Raw genomic sequence first — 12,365 nt, 5'->3', positions numbered from 1 at the left:
TCTCCCTATCTACAAGAAACGCACTTCAAACCTAAAGACACATATAGACTGAAAGTGAGAGGATGGAAAAATATATTGCATGCAAATGGGAAGCAAAAGAAAGCTGGAGTAGCAATCCTCTTATCAGACAAAATAGACCTTAAAATAAAGAATATTACAAGAGATAAGGAAGGACACTACATAATGATCAAGGGATCAATCCAAAAGGAAGACGTACAATTGTTTCTGTGTTCTTCAAGGGAGTCAGCCCTTATCTGACACACTAGCATGATCCTGAGAGCTGAATTCTAACTCATAGTAATTTCCCTGTTAGTCCCTCCCTCTGCTCACTGTTCCATTTTATGAGCCTTTCTCTTTATCTGTGCAATATAGTTTCAGGACAGTTTCCACTGGCTTTTTATCACATCTTTGCAAGAACTCAGGTCAATCCATGAAGCCCTGATACCACCCTCCTGTAGCAGAGAAATATAAAAACACAAAGGAAGTTCTAGATGTTCCTTCAGTTGCATTTTAATTTCACTGGGTCAACTGAACAAGGTTTTCAGAGGAAATATCATTTGTACCTTGTACCTTCGAGCAACTTCAGCAACTTCTTCAGAACCATGGTGGCAAATCTCTGAGCATATTTACAGGGGAAGGTGAATTGTCTCTCTCCAGATGGCTCTCTACAAGTTAATCCCGCTTCATGTTACTGGTGATTGACTTCTCCCCTGAGAAGGAAATTGTATGAGATCCGCGAACATTTGATGTATGGATATTTCTAAACAGCCTGACTTGGAAAAGATTAAAACAGCCTTGTATTCCCAATCCCTCAAACCTCCTCACTGACAGGACCCAGATTTTAATCTGCTCCAGGTGGCTAAACTCAGAAAGGCTTATAGCTCTCAGCATCTTCAATTAATGCCAAGTGTAATCACTGTTGGCAGAGTGTGGGGTGTTCTGGCACATCTCGGGTATGGGCATAGAACTTCTCTGCCAAGTCCTCAGACTACTATCTTTTGGATTGCACTTTTCATAATCAAAAGCTACCATGATTAATGAGCTGCAGGCAATGGGTAATCCCCTACATTTAAAAATCAGAACCATGGCGGGGGGGGGGGGGGCGGAAAAATAAGAGCAAATTATTCTACATAGCCCTGGGTTTCTCAACCTCAAAAGCTTTGTGCAGAGCCCTTTTTAGGGCCTTTGCCATGCAGACAGCTGAGTCTGATTGAGTTTTGTTATATCTGATTGTGAGAGAGGTTGCCCTCTGTTCTGCATCAGTGTGTGTATTTATTTTGATTTTGCTCATAAGTCCAGAGGCATTTGGAATTGGAATGTTTTAAAGTAAAACAAAGCATCAAAACATTGTATATGGGAAGTGATCACGTAACTGGATTCGCCTTTGTCTGCTTGATTGGCTTCTGGTCCGAGGCAATCTGAGGCAAGATTTTTCCAGAGCTCATTATAGGCACAACTCTGCAATGGAAACTGGAAACAACCTTCAGCAAGTCATAGAAGTACAATTTATACTCAAGTATGAGAAAGGAAGTTCCCTGGTGGTCCAGTGATTAAGAATCCACCTTGCAATGCAAGGGACCCCGGTTTAACCCCCGGTCCTGGAAGATCCTACATGCCATAGAGCAACTAAATCCATGTGCCACAACTACTGAGCCTGTGCTTGACAGCCTGCGAGCTGCACCTACTAAAGCCTGGGTACCTAAAGTCCGTGCTCTGCAGCAAGAGGCGCCCCTGCAGCAAGAGGCGCCCCTGCAAGGAGAAGCCTGAGAACCAACACCGAAGAGTAGCCCCTGCTCACTGCGACTAGAGAAAGCCCACATATGGCAACAAAGACCCACCACAGCCAAAAAATAAAATAAATAAATCTTTTAAAAAAAATAGGTGTTGAATGTTTTTCTTTCATTTGATGGCTGCGGCAAGGTTAAAAATGTGAAGCATCCTAAATTCCACTGGAAAAACAAAGATCTCTGAGTGACAAAGCAGATGAAGGAGAGAATAGTCCTTGTATAAAAGCTTCCTTAGATAAACTACCAAGATGATGGAGTTAAAAAAATCACTTCTGGACATTATAAAAATTGTACTTTTTTATGTAGGTCATAACTTGTCTTGGCTTTTAATGACTATCAACAATTATGAGAGAACAAGAAAGCAGTGTTAGTGCATTTGGACTGAAGTAAAAAAACAGTAGGTCCTTGGCATCTCTCTCAATTTTATAAATTACTAAAGTTTGTATTTAAATTAGATTTTATTAGTCATTGTAAAATGGTGCGTTGACTTTACTACATGTTGTTTTTAAATGCTGGAGAAATGGAATTCTAATTCTGTTTTATCACACATGACATAAAAGTGTTTGTAATGACTTTGTTTCACCAGACTCCCTACCAGTTGGGAATGTTGTCAGTCTTCTATTCCATGGTTTATAGATGGAGATAGCAAAGCATGTGAATGTTAAGTTGCTCTTATTCACATTACAGTAACAGTGATGGGATTAAACTGCAGACATTATCTGTAAAGGAAAAATTTGCCTCGCTATGTGAAACCTCGAGCCCTCCAGTGTTTGGACAGAGAAGAGCTGTAGAAAGGATATCTCCCAACCTACAGAGTCCACACATGGGTCTCTATTTTCTCCCATTGGATGCATCCTACCCCTTTGTCTTGCTCTGCTGTAAATAACAACAATAAAAGACTGTGTTGGGTTCCCCTGAGCACAGCGCAGGTGGGAGAGCAATTTCTAAAGAGTGTGAGAAAATGCAAAAGGAAAATCAGATGGACACAGAGGTTAATTTCCATTCACCCATGTCTCCCACAGTCCAGTTTCACGGTACCCAGGTTCTCCCTTCTTCCCCCGGATTCCCTTCTGCATAGGCTCTTCTGATGTGCCCTCTGGAACTCTTTCTACCACAAACAAATCCCTGCTTTGAGGCTCTCAGGTTGCCTATGCCTACAATGCCTGGGACCTGGTCCTCTGTCCTGCCATCTGTCAACCTTCAGGTCATTCTCCCACATTCACTGAGGACATCTGCAACTGGCCCTTTTTCGATCTCTCCAGCCTCACTGTGGGGCAACCTGAGTTCACACAGGGGGACTGTTCAACACCCTAACTGTGGGTCTGTTTGGCTACAAAGTTTAACATCTTGCTCTGCCTCCTTCAGGAGACCAAAACATCACAATCACTAAGCCTGGCAGCTTAAATAAAAGATAATACCCAAAGCTTTTTGTCTCAAGCAGCCACTGGAACACCCAAACATAGAATCAGAAGTACCTCAATGATGGGGGAAATTGTTCTTAGTCCTAAAATGTATTATCTGAGGTAAATCCCTTACAATTATACAGTAGAAGTGACAAACAGATTCAAGGGATTAAATCTGATAGACAGAGTGCCTGAAGAACTGTGGATAGAAGTTCGTGACATCGTACAGGAGGCGGTGATCAAGACCATCCTCAAGAAAAAGAAATGCAGAAAGGAAAAATGGTTGTCTGAGGAGTCCTTAAAAATAGCTGAGAAAAGAAGAGAAGCTAAAGGCAAAGGAGAAAAGGAAAGATATACCCATCTGAATACAGAATTCCAAAGAATAGCAAGGAGAGCCATGAAAATCTTCCTAAGTGATCAATGATCAATGCAAAGAAATAGAGGGAAACAATAGAATGGGAAAGACTAGAGATCTCTTCAAGAAAATTAGGGATACCAAGGGAACATTTCATGCAAAAATGGGCACAATAAAGGACAAAAATGGAATGGACCTAACAGAAGCAGAGGATATTAAGAACAGGTGGCAAGAATACACAGAAGAACTGTACAAAAAAGATCTTCATGACCCAGATAATCATAATAGTGTGATCACTCACCTAAAGCCAGGCACCCTGGAGTCTGAAGTCAAGTTGAGCTGTTTCAAGTCCTAAAAGATGATGCTGTGAAAGTGCTGCACTCAATATGCCAGAAAATTTGGAAAACTCAGTAGTGGCCACAGGACTGGAAAAGGTCAGTTTTCATTCCAATCCCAAAGAAAGGCAATGCCAAAGAATGCTCAAACTACTGCTCAGCTGCACTCATCTCACATGCTAGCGAAGTAATGCTCAAGATTCTCTAAGCAAGGCTTCAACAGTACATGAACCAAGAACTTCCAGATGTTCAAGCTGCATTTAGAAAAGGCAGAGGAACCAGTCAAAATGTGGTCCACTGGAGAAGGGAATGGCAAACCATTTCAGTATTCTTGCCTGGAGAACCTCATGAACAGTATGAAAAGGCAAAAAGATAGGACATTGAAAGATGAACTCCCCAGATTGGTAGGTACCCAATATACTACTGGAGATCAGTGGAGAAATAACTCCAGAAAGAATGAAGAGACAGAGCCAAAGCAAAAACAACACCCCGTTGTGGATGTGACAGGTGATGGAAGTAAAGTCTGTTGCTGTAAAGAGCAATATTGCATAGGAACCTGCATAGGAATGTTAGGTCCATGAATCAACACAAATTGGAAGTGGTCAAACAGGAGAGGGCAAGAGTAAACGTTGACATTTTAGGAATCAGTGAACTAAAATGGACTGGAATGGGTGAATTTAACTCAGATGACCATTATATCTACTACTGTGGGCAGGAATCCCTGAGAAGAAATGGAGTAGCCATCATGGTCAACAAAAGAGTCTGAAATGCAGTACTCGGGTGCAATCTCAAAAACAACAGAATGATCTCTGTTCGTTTCCAAGGCAAACCATTTAATATTACAATAATTCAAGTCTATGCCTCTATCAGTAATGCTGAAGAAGCTGAAGTTGAACGGTTCTATGAAGACCTACAAGACCTTCTAGAACTAACACCCAAAAAAGATGTCCTTTCATTATACGGGACTGTAATGCAAACGTAGGGAATCAAGAAACACCTGGAGTAACAGGCAAATTTGGCCTTGGTGTATAGAATGAAGCAGGGCAAAAGATAATAGAGTTTTGCCAAGAGAACGCACTGGTCATAGCAAACACCCTCTTCCAACAACACAAGAGAAGACTCTACACATGGACATCACCAGATGGTCAACACCAAAATCAGATTGATTATATTCTTTGAGCCAAAGAAGGAGAAGCTCTACACAGTCAGCAAAAACAAGACTGGGACCTAACTGTGGCTCAGATTATGAACTCCTTATTGCCAAATTCAGATTTAAATTGAAGAAGTGGAGGAAACCACTAGACCATTCAAGTATGACCTAAGTCAAATCCCTTACGATTATACAGTAGAAGTGACAAATAGATTCCAGGGATTAGATCTGATAGACAGAATGCCTGATGAACTATGGACAGAGGTTCGTGACATTGTACAGGAGACAGGGATAAAGACCATCCCCAAGAAAAAGAAATATAAAAAGGGAAAATGGCTATCTGAGGAGGCCTTACAAATATCTTTGAAGAGAAGAGAAGAGAAAAGCAAAGGAGAAAAGGAAAGATATAAGCATCTGAATGCAGAGTTCCAAAGAATAGCCAGGAGAGATAAGAATGCCTTCTTCAGAGATCAATGCAAAGAAATAGAGGAAAACAACAGAATGGGAAAGACTAGCGATCTCTTCAAGAAAATTAGAGATACCAAGGGAACATTTCATGCAAAGATGGGCTTGATAAAGGACAGAAGTGGTATGGACCTAACAGAAGCAGAAGATATTAAGAAGAGGTGGCAAGAATACACAGAAGAACTATACAAAAAAGATCTTCATGACCCATATAATCACAAGGGTATGATCACTCACCTAGAGCCAGACATCCTGGAAAGCGAAGTCAAATGCTCCTTAGGAAGCATCACTACGAACAAAGCTAGTGGAGGTGATGGAATTCCAGTTGAGCTTTTTCAAATCCTAAAAGATGATACGGTGAAAGTGCTGCACTTAATGTGCCAGCAAATCTGGAAAACTTAGCAGTGGCTGCTGGACTGGAAAATGTCAGTTTTCATTCCAGTCCCAAAGAGAGGCAATGTCAAAGAATGCTCAAACTACCACACAATTGCATTCATCTCACACTCTAGCAAAGTAACGCTCAAAATTCTCCAAGCTAGGCTTCAACAGTACGTGAACCGTGACCTTCCAGATGTTCAAGCTGATTTTAGAAAAAGCAGAGGAACCAGAGATCAAATTGCCAACATCTGCTGGGTCATCGAAAAAACAAGAGAGTTCCAGAAAAACATCTATTTCTGCTTTATTGACTATGCCAAAGCCTTTGACTGTGTGGATCGCAACAAACTGTGGAAAATTCTGAAAGAGATGGGAATACCAGACCACCGGACCTGCCTCCTGAGAAATCTGTATGCAGTTCAGGAAGCAAAGTTAGACTGGACATGGAACAACAGACTGGTTCCAAATAGGAAAAGGAGTATGTCAAGGCTGTATATTGTCACCCTGCTTATTTAACTTATATGCAGAGCACATCATGAGAAACACTGAGCTGGAAGAAGCACAAGCTGGAATCAAGATTGCTGGGAGAAATATCAATAACCTCAGATATGCAGATGACACCACCCTCATGGCAGAAAGCGAAGAACTAAAGAGCCACTTGATGAAAGTGAAAGAGGAGAGTGAAAAAGTTGGCTTAAAACTCGACATTCAGAAAACTAAGATCATGGCATTTGGGCTCATCACTTCATGGCAAATAGATGAGGAAACAGCAGAAACAGTGACAGACTATTTTGGCGGCGGGGGTTGGGGGGGGGGGCGGGCTCCAAAATCACTGTAGATGGTAACTGCAGCCATGAAATTAAAAGACGCTTACTCCTTGGAAGGAAAGTTATGACCAACCTAGACAGCATATTAAAAAGCAGAGACATTACTTTGCCAACAGAGGTCCATCTGGTCAAGGGTATGGTTTTTCCAGTAGTCATGTATGGATGTGAGAGTTGGACTATAAAGAAAGCTTAGCACCGAAGAATTGATGCTTTTGAACTGTGGTGTTGGAGAAGACTTTTGAGAGTCCCTTGGACTGCAAGGAGATCCAACCAGTCCATCCTAATGGAAATCAGTCCTGAATATTCATTGGAAGGACTGATGCTGAAGCTGAAACTCCATTACTCTGGCCACCTGATGTGAAGAACTGAGTCATTGGAAAAGACCATGATGCTGGGAAAGATTGAAGGTGGGAGGAGAAGGGGACGACAGAGGATAAGATGGTTGGATGACATTATTGACTCAGTGGACATGAGCTTGTGTAAGCTCTGGGGGTTGGTGATGGACAGGGAGGTGTGCATGGTGCAGTCCATAGGTTCGCAAAGAGTCGGACATGACTGAGTGACTGAACTGAACTGAGGCAAGGCAGATTTTCAAGCTTTTTGTTTAAAGTGCTAGGAAAGAAGGTCCTAAAAATTTATCTTGAGTGTAACATAGTCAGTGGGAATTACTAAGAACCTATTCATGCTAATTTAATATCAACTTATTAAAGTTAATAAGTTAGCACAGTTAGCATGGGCTTCCCCCATGGCTTGGCAGTAAAGAAATCAGTGCAATGCAGGAGATGTGGGTTAGAGCCCTAGATCATGGACATCCCCAGATCAGGGAGATCCCCTGGAGAAGGAAAGGGCAAACCACTCCAATATTCTTGCCTGGGTTATCCCATGAACAGAGAACCTGATGGGCTACAGTCCATGAGGTCACAAAGAATTGGGTGAGACTTTGTGACTAAAACTAAAGTTTGCGTAGATATCACTGTTGAATTTTGTGTGCCACTATGCTAACGTGATTTAGTGAATATAATGATATTTGTAAGATCTTTTTCCACAGGAAGTGAGCTATCCCCAGGCACTATTACACTTGGCCTGGGCATTATTTACTTTCATTTCCTAATTGCTGCGTCTGTTTTTTGTTTCTTTTTAAATCTCATTTCTTGAATTTTTTTGGATTGAGATTTTTTTTTTTTTTTTGGATTGAGATTCCATTTCCCCCCTTCTGTTAGCTTTTGAAGTTTTTTCTTTTTTCTTTCTTTTTTTTTTTTTTTTGCTAAATGCTGTGCTAATTTCATTATGTTATAGCTCATGCTTTAAACAATATTTAGATTTAGATATTTGACCTTTTAAATGTTACCTCTTTATTTTTTTAATGGTCACCCTAGGGATTACCATATATATCCTAACTTATCACAGCTCATTATACCATGTCCCAGATAAAATCTTAAACCATATGCATCCTCTTACTACCATCTCACTTGGTGCTGTTGTTATTATGCATCTTCACCATACGCTATAAACCCCACAGCATATTGTTTTACTTTTGCTTTATACAGTCAATTAACCTGTAAAGAAAAATTTTGAAAACAACCAAAAAAGCTTTTAAAGTTGATCATTTCTGGTTTTCTTCATTCTTTTGTGCAGATTTGAGTTTCCAACTGATATTAGTTCCCCCTTTAGCTTGAAGAACATCCTTTAGTATTTATTGTGAAACAGACATGCTAGCAACAAAGTCTCTCTCTTTTTAATTTCTTTTTTTCACCTTCGTTTTTTAGAAGAATTAGATTTTTTATAACAATTTTTAAAATTACTCTATAGTTAATTTACAATGTTTTTTTAAGTTTCTGGTGAACAGCAGAGTGATTCAGTTTTATATATATATATACACCATATATGTATAGCTTTTTCATATTCTTTTCCATTATAGTTTATTAAAAGATACTGAATATAGCTGCCTATGCTATACAGTAGGGCCTTATTGTTTATCTCTTTTGTACATAGTAATTTGTATCTGCTAGTCCCAAACTTCTAATTTGTCCCTGCCCCATTCACCTTCACTTTTAATATACACGTATATATTTATACATATATAAATATAAATAGATATATTTACTTTTGGCTTTGCTGGGTCTTCACTGGTGGGTGCGGGCATTCTCTGGGTGGGTGTGCGGGCTTCTCATTGCAGTGGCTTCTCTTGTTGCAGTGCACAGGCTCAAGAGTAGCTGTGTCGCACCGGATTAGTTGACCCTGGGCAAGTAGAATCTTCCTGGACCAGGGATCCAACCCATGTCCCCTGCATTGGCAGGCAGATTCTTAGCCACTGGACCACCAGGGAGGCCCTCACCTTCAGTTTTGAAAAATATTTCTGCTAGTTAGAGAATTCTAGGTTGACAGACCCTCCCCGTCCCCCAAGTAAGCACCAGCACATTAGAAATGTCACTCCATGGACTTCTGGCTCCACTGTGTCTTAGAAGTCGATGGTGATTTTTAGTCTCCTTCCTCTAACGTGATTTCCCTGTCCCGCAACTTCGAAAGTGCCCTGAAGGAGACTGCAGGGTGGACGTGCCCTATCCGTTCTTTCAGAGATCACAGCCTCAAGCTGCCTGTTTGTCTACTGCCTGAGAACAGTTTTGTAGTTTTTGTTCAGTTTTGTAGTTTTTATGTTGGGAGGGTGAATCCGATTCTTGTTACTTCTTCATGACCAGACCCAGAAGTCAGCTCAAGGGTTTTTAGAAATATAAACCTTCATGTATTGAGGGAAGGAACACTGTATTTTCATTTGTGCATTCATTTTCCTAAGGTAGTACTGAAAATGTATCTGCCGATCTGTAATTTTTCTCTCCTTTCCTTTTCTCTATATCCAGTTCTTTCTTTTCCTCTGGTTCTCCATAATAGGAGTGCCACAAGGTTTGCTTATATGCAAACTCAAATTTTGGCAGCTACAGAAAAATTTTATACACCAGTAAGTCTGTATATACTAGAGTTTTACCTAAAAAGGAACTGGGGAGGAATTTAGGTATATGCAGCATATATCCAGCTAGTTTTAGAAAGACCAGAAACACACAGCTGGCAGAAAACTAGTTTGCCTGATCTTCCTCCCATTCTCCTGTCCAAATGAACACATTCTTATTTCTCACTATTCAAGAGTGGTCTCGGAACCCTGTCTTTTCTTCAATCAAAGCCATGGGAACCCAATTCAAGCTTCCTAACTTCCCTGAGCCTTTTGATCCATCTTCTAGTCTAGGAAAGTGCCTTGATCCTAAGAAAATAGTAGGACTTTAATGGTCTATACTCTGAATTTGGTCATGGTTAAAGTGAAGCTCCACCCCAGAAAATCTATCCACACCACCACCAAGCTAGAGAGCAGTCAGCCCATTACAGTTCATGAAATAATGTTTTAAAAGGTGCAGTAATCTTAGCATTTATAATTAGGAACTTGAGTATAATACATAGCATAGGAGGAGTTTATCTGCCCAAGATAATGCAAGAATTGTGCATTATATCAGAGTTATGCAAGAATTGTGTTGAATATCAGAGTAGAAGGGTGCTTAGGAGTCATCATATTCAACCTTTTCATTTGCATTTTAGTCAAATGGGGCCCAGAGAGGATGACGTTTTCCCCAATCTCACACACTGAAAGGCTCAGAGGCAGATTGACAGCATGTGTTATCTGACCTACAGTGTGCTGCTGCTGCTAAGTCGCTTCAGTCGTGTCCGACTCTGTGTGACCCCATAGACGGCAGCCCACCAGACTCCCCCATCCTTGGGATTCTCCAGGCAAGAACACTGGAGTGGGTTGCCATTTCCTTCTCCAAGGCATGAAAGTCCGACTCTGTGCTACCCCATGGACTGCAGCCTACCAGGCTCCTCCGTCCATGGGAGTTTCCAGGCAAGAGTACTGGAGTGGGGTGCCATTGCCTTCTCCGGACCTACAGTGTAGATTATGTTTTATTGTGCAAATGGAAGATTCATCTCTTCTGGTTCCCTTATCAGAGGTAGATCTGATTTTCAGTAAGTTCTGTTCACTGGTAAACTCTGTAGGCAGCCATGGTGAGACAGAAATGACTAATGATCATGTCTATTTTGCCTTGACTATCTTAATGCATTCTAACCTCCTTATTCTTGGTTTACTGCTCCAAAGGCCTGTGTTTTAATGAACATATTCATTTTTGTTGTAATGAATGCATACATTTTATTTAAAGTATCCACTTTACAGCTGAATAAGCAGGCCATTTCAGGTTATTTTCACTATATTTTGCCTCACTTTACTTACCTAGATCTGTCTGGGCTTTTGAATGACTGAATAGCAAACTGAAAAGCAGAACTTCACACACCATTTCTCTGAAAGCTAAGTTCACATAAATTGGATAATTTTCTACACAGGGTGTCATTTATTTTTATGCCTTTGTAAATAAATAATCTTCACTCGAATAGAAATCATTTACTTCTTGATTCCGTAGTATTTATAATTTTCTAGAACTTTACATGTTCACATTGGAGAAGGAAATGGCAACCCACCCCAGTACTCTTGCCTGGAAAATCGCATGGATGGAGGAGCGTGGTAGGCTACAGTTCATGGGGTCACAAAGAGTCGGACACGACTGAAGCGACTTAGCAGCAGCAGCATGTGTTCACATTATGATATGAGAGACATCATCTGTAGACACTCAGCACTGTAACTGCTACCTCATTGAAGGACTAAGTCAACAAGTCTTTAGTAAACACTCATGAAAATTCAGAAAATAAAGGACATGATAGTATCTCTGTCTTCATAATGTCTCTAAGCAAACTGGGCGGTCAAGATGCACAGCTGCATGAGCAGAAACGTCCCTGTGGAGGAGCTGGGAGAGTCAGGGATGGTTTCACAGTAGTGAGATTGAAGGAAGTATGGAGAGAGACCCTTGAAGTTGGAAGGAAAGCATTCAAAGCAAGAGTAGCACAGCAAACAGACGCGGAGCAGAGGAGGCAGGCTGTCTGTGAGAACTGCATTGGCTGAGAACATCAAGAAGAACCAATGCTGGCCTTCCTTGAAACCCAGGTACTCTACCCATTCCAGTACATGCTAATCTTGCTTAACTTCCCCAAGAATGTGGCTTCTATCAGAAATAAATATTATCCCTGCCACTCTACCATAGAGGAAGAAACTGAAGTTCACAAACGGAAGTGATGTGCCCCAGGCTCCACAGCCAGTGGCGGGGGAGGAGGAGAGGGATGTGGGAATTTGATGGTCCAGCTGCCTGGCTCTACTTTCTGTTCTCTTAACCATCATGCTCTCATGTAGCTTCCACAAGGGGGATCAGATATAACAGGAGTGAAATATCTATTCTTATTAACTGTGGGAGACGATGGGACTGATCCTGATTTAGGATTTTACAAATAGCACCAACACTATGCCTATATGCTTTTGCCTGCCTTGCAAACCAGAAGGCTGAGAATATTTACACCCATTTAATATTATATTTTAGATTCCATTCAATGGGAAGTGGCTTAAATTCAGCTTCACTCCACTTTTCAGCCTCAGGTCTGCCCTCTGCCCAACACTATTTTAAGATCACTATGTAGTTGTGAATGAAATTTTATCATAACTGTGATTATTATAGCTTCCAATTTTGAATTTCTAACTTCCGTTTCATAGAAGAGGTGAGACTTGGAAAAGGTCTTGAAGAAGTCAAGTTGA

Source organism: Ovis canadensis, chromosome 13 (assembly GCF_042477335.2).
Source record: "Ovis canadensis isolate MfBH-ARS-UI-01 breed Bighorn chromosome 13, ARS-UI_OviCan_v2, whole genome shotgun sequence".
Taxonomy (NCBI): Eukaryota; Metazoa; Chordata; class Mammalia; order Artiodactyla; family Bovidae; genus Ovis; species Ovis canadensis.
Note: the sequence above shows the minus strand (reverse complement) of the source record.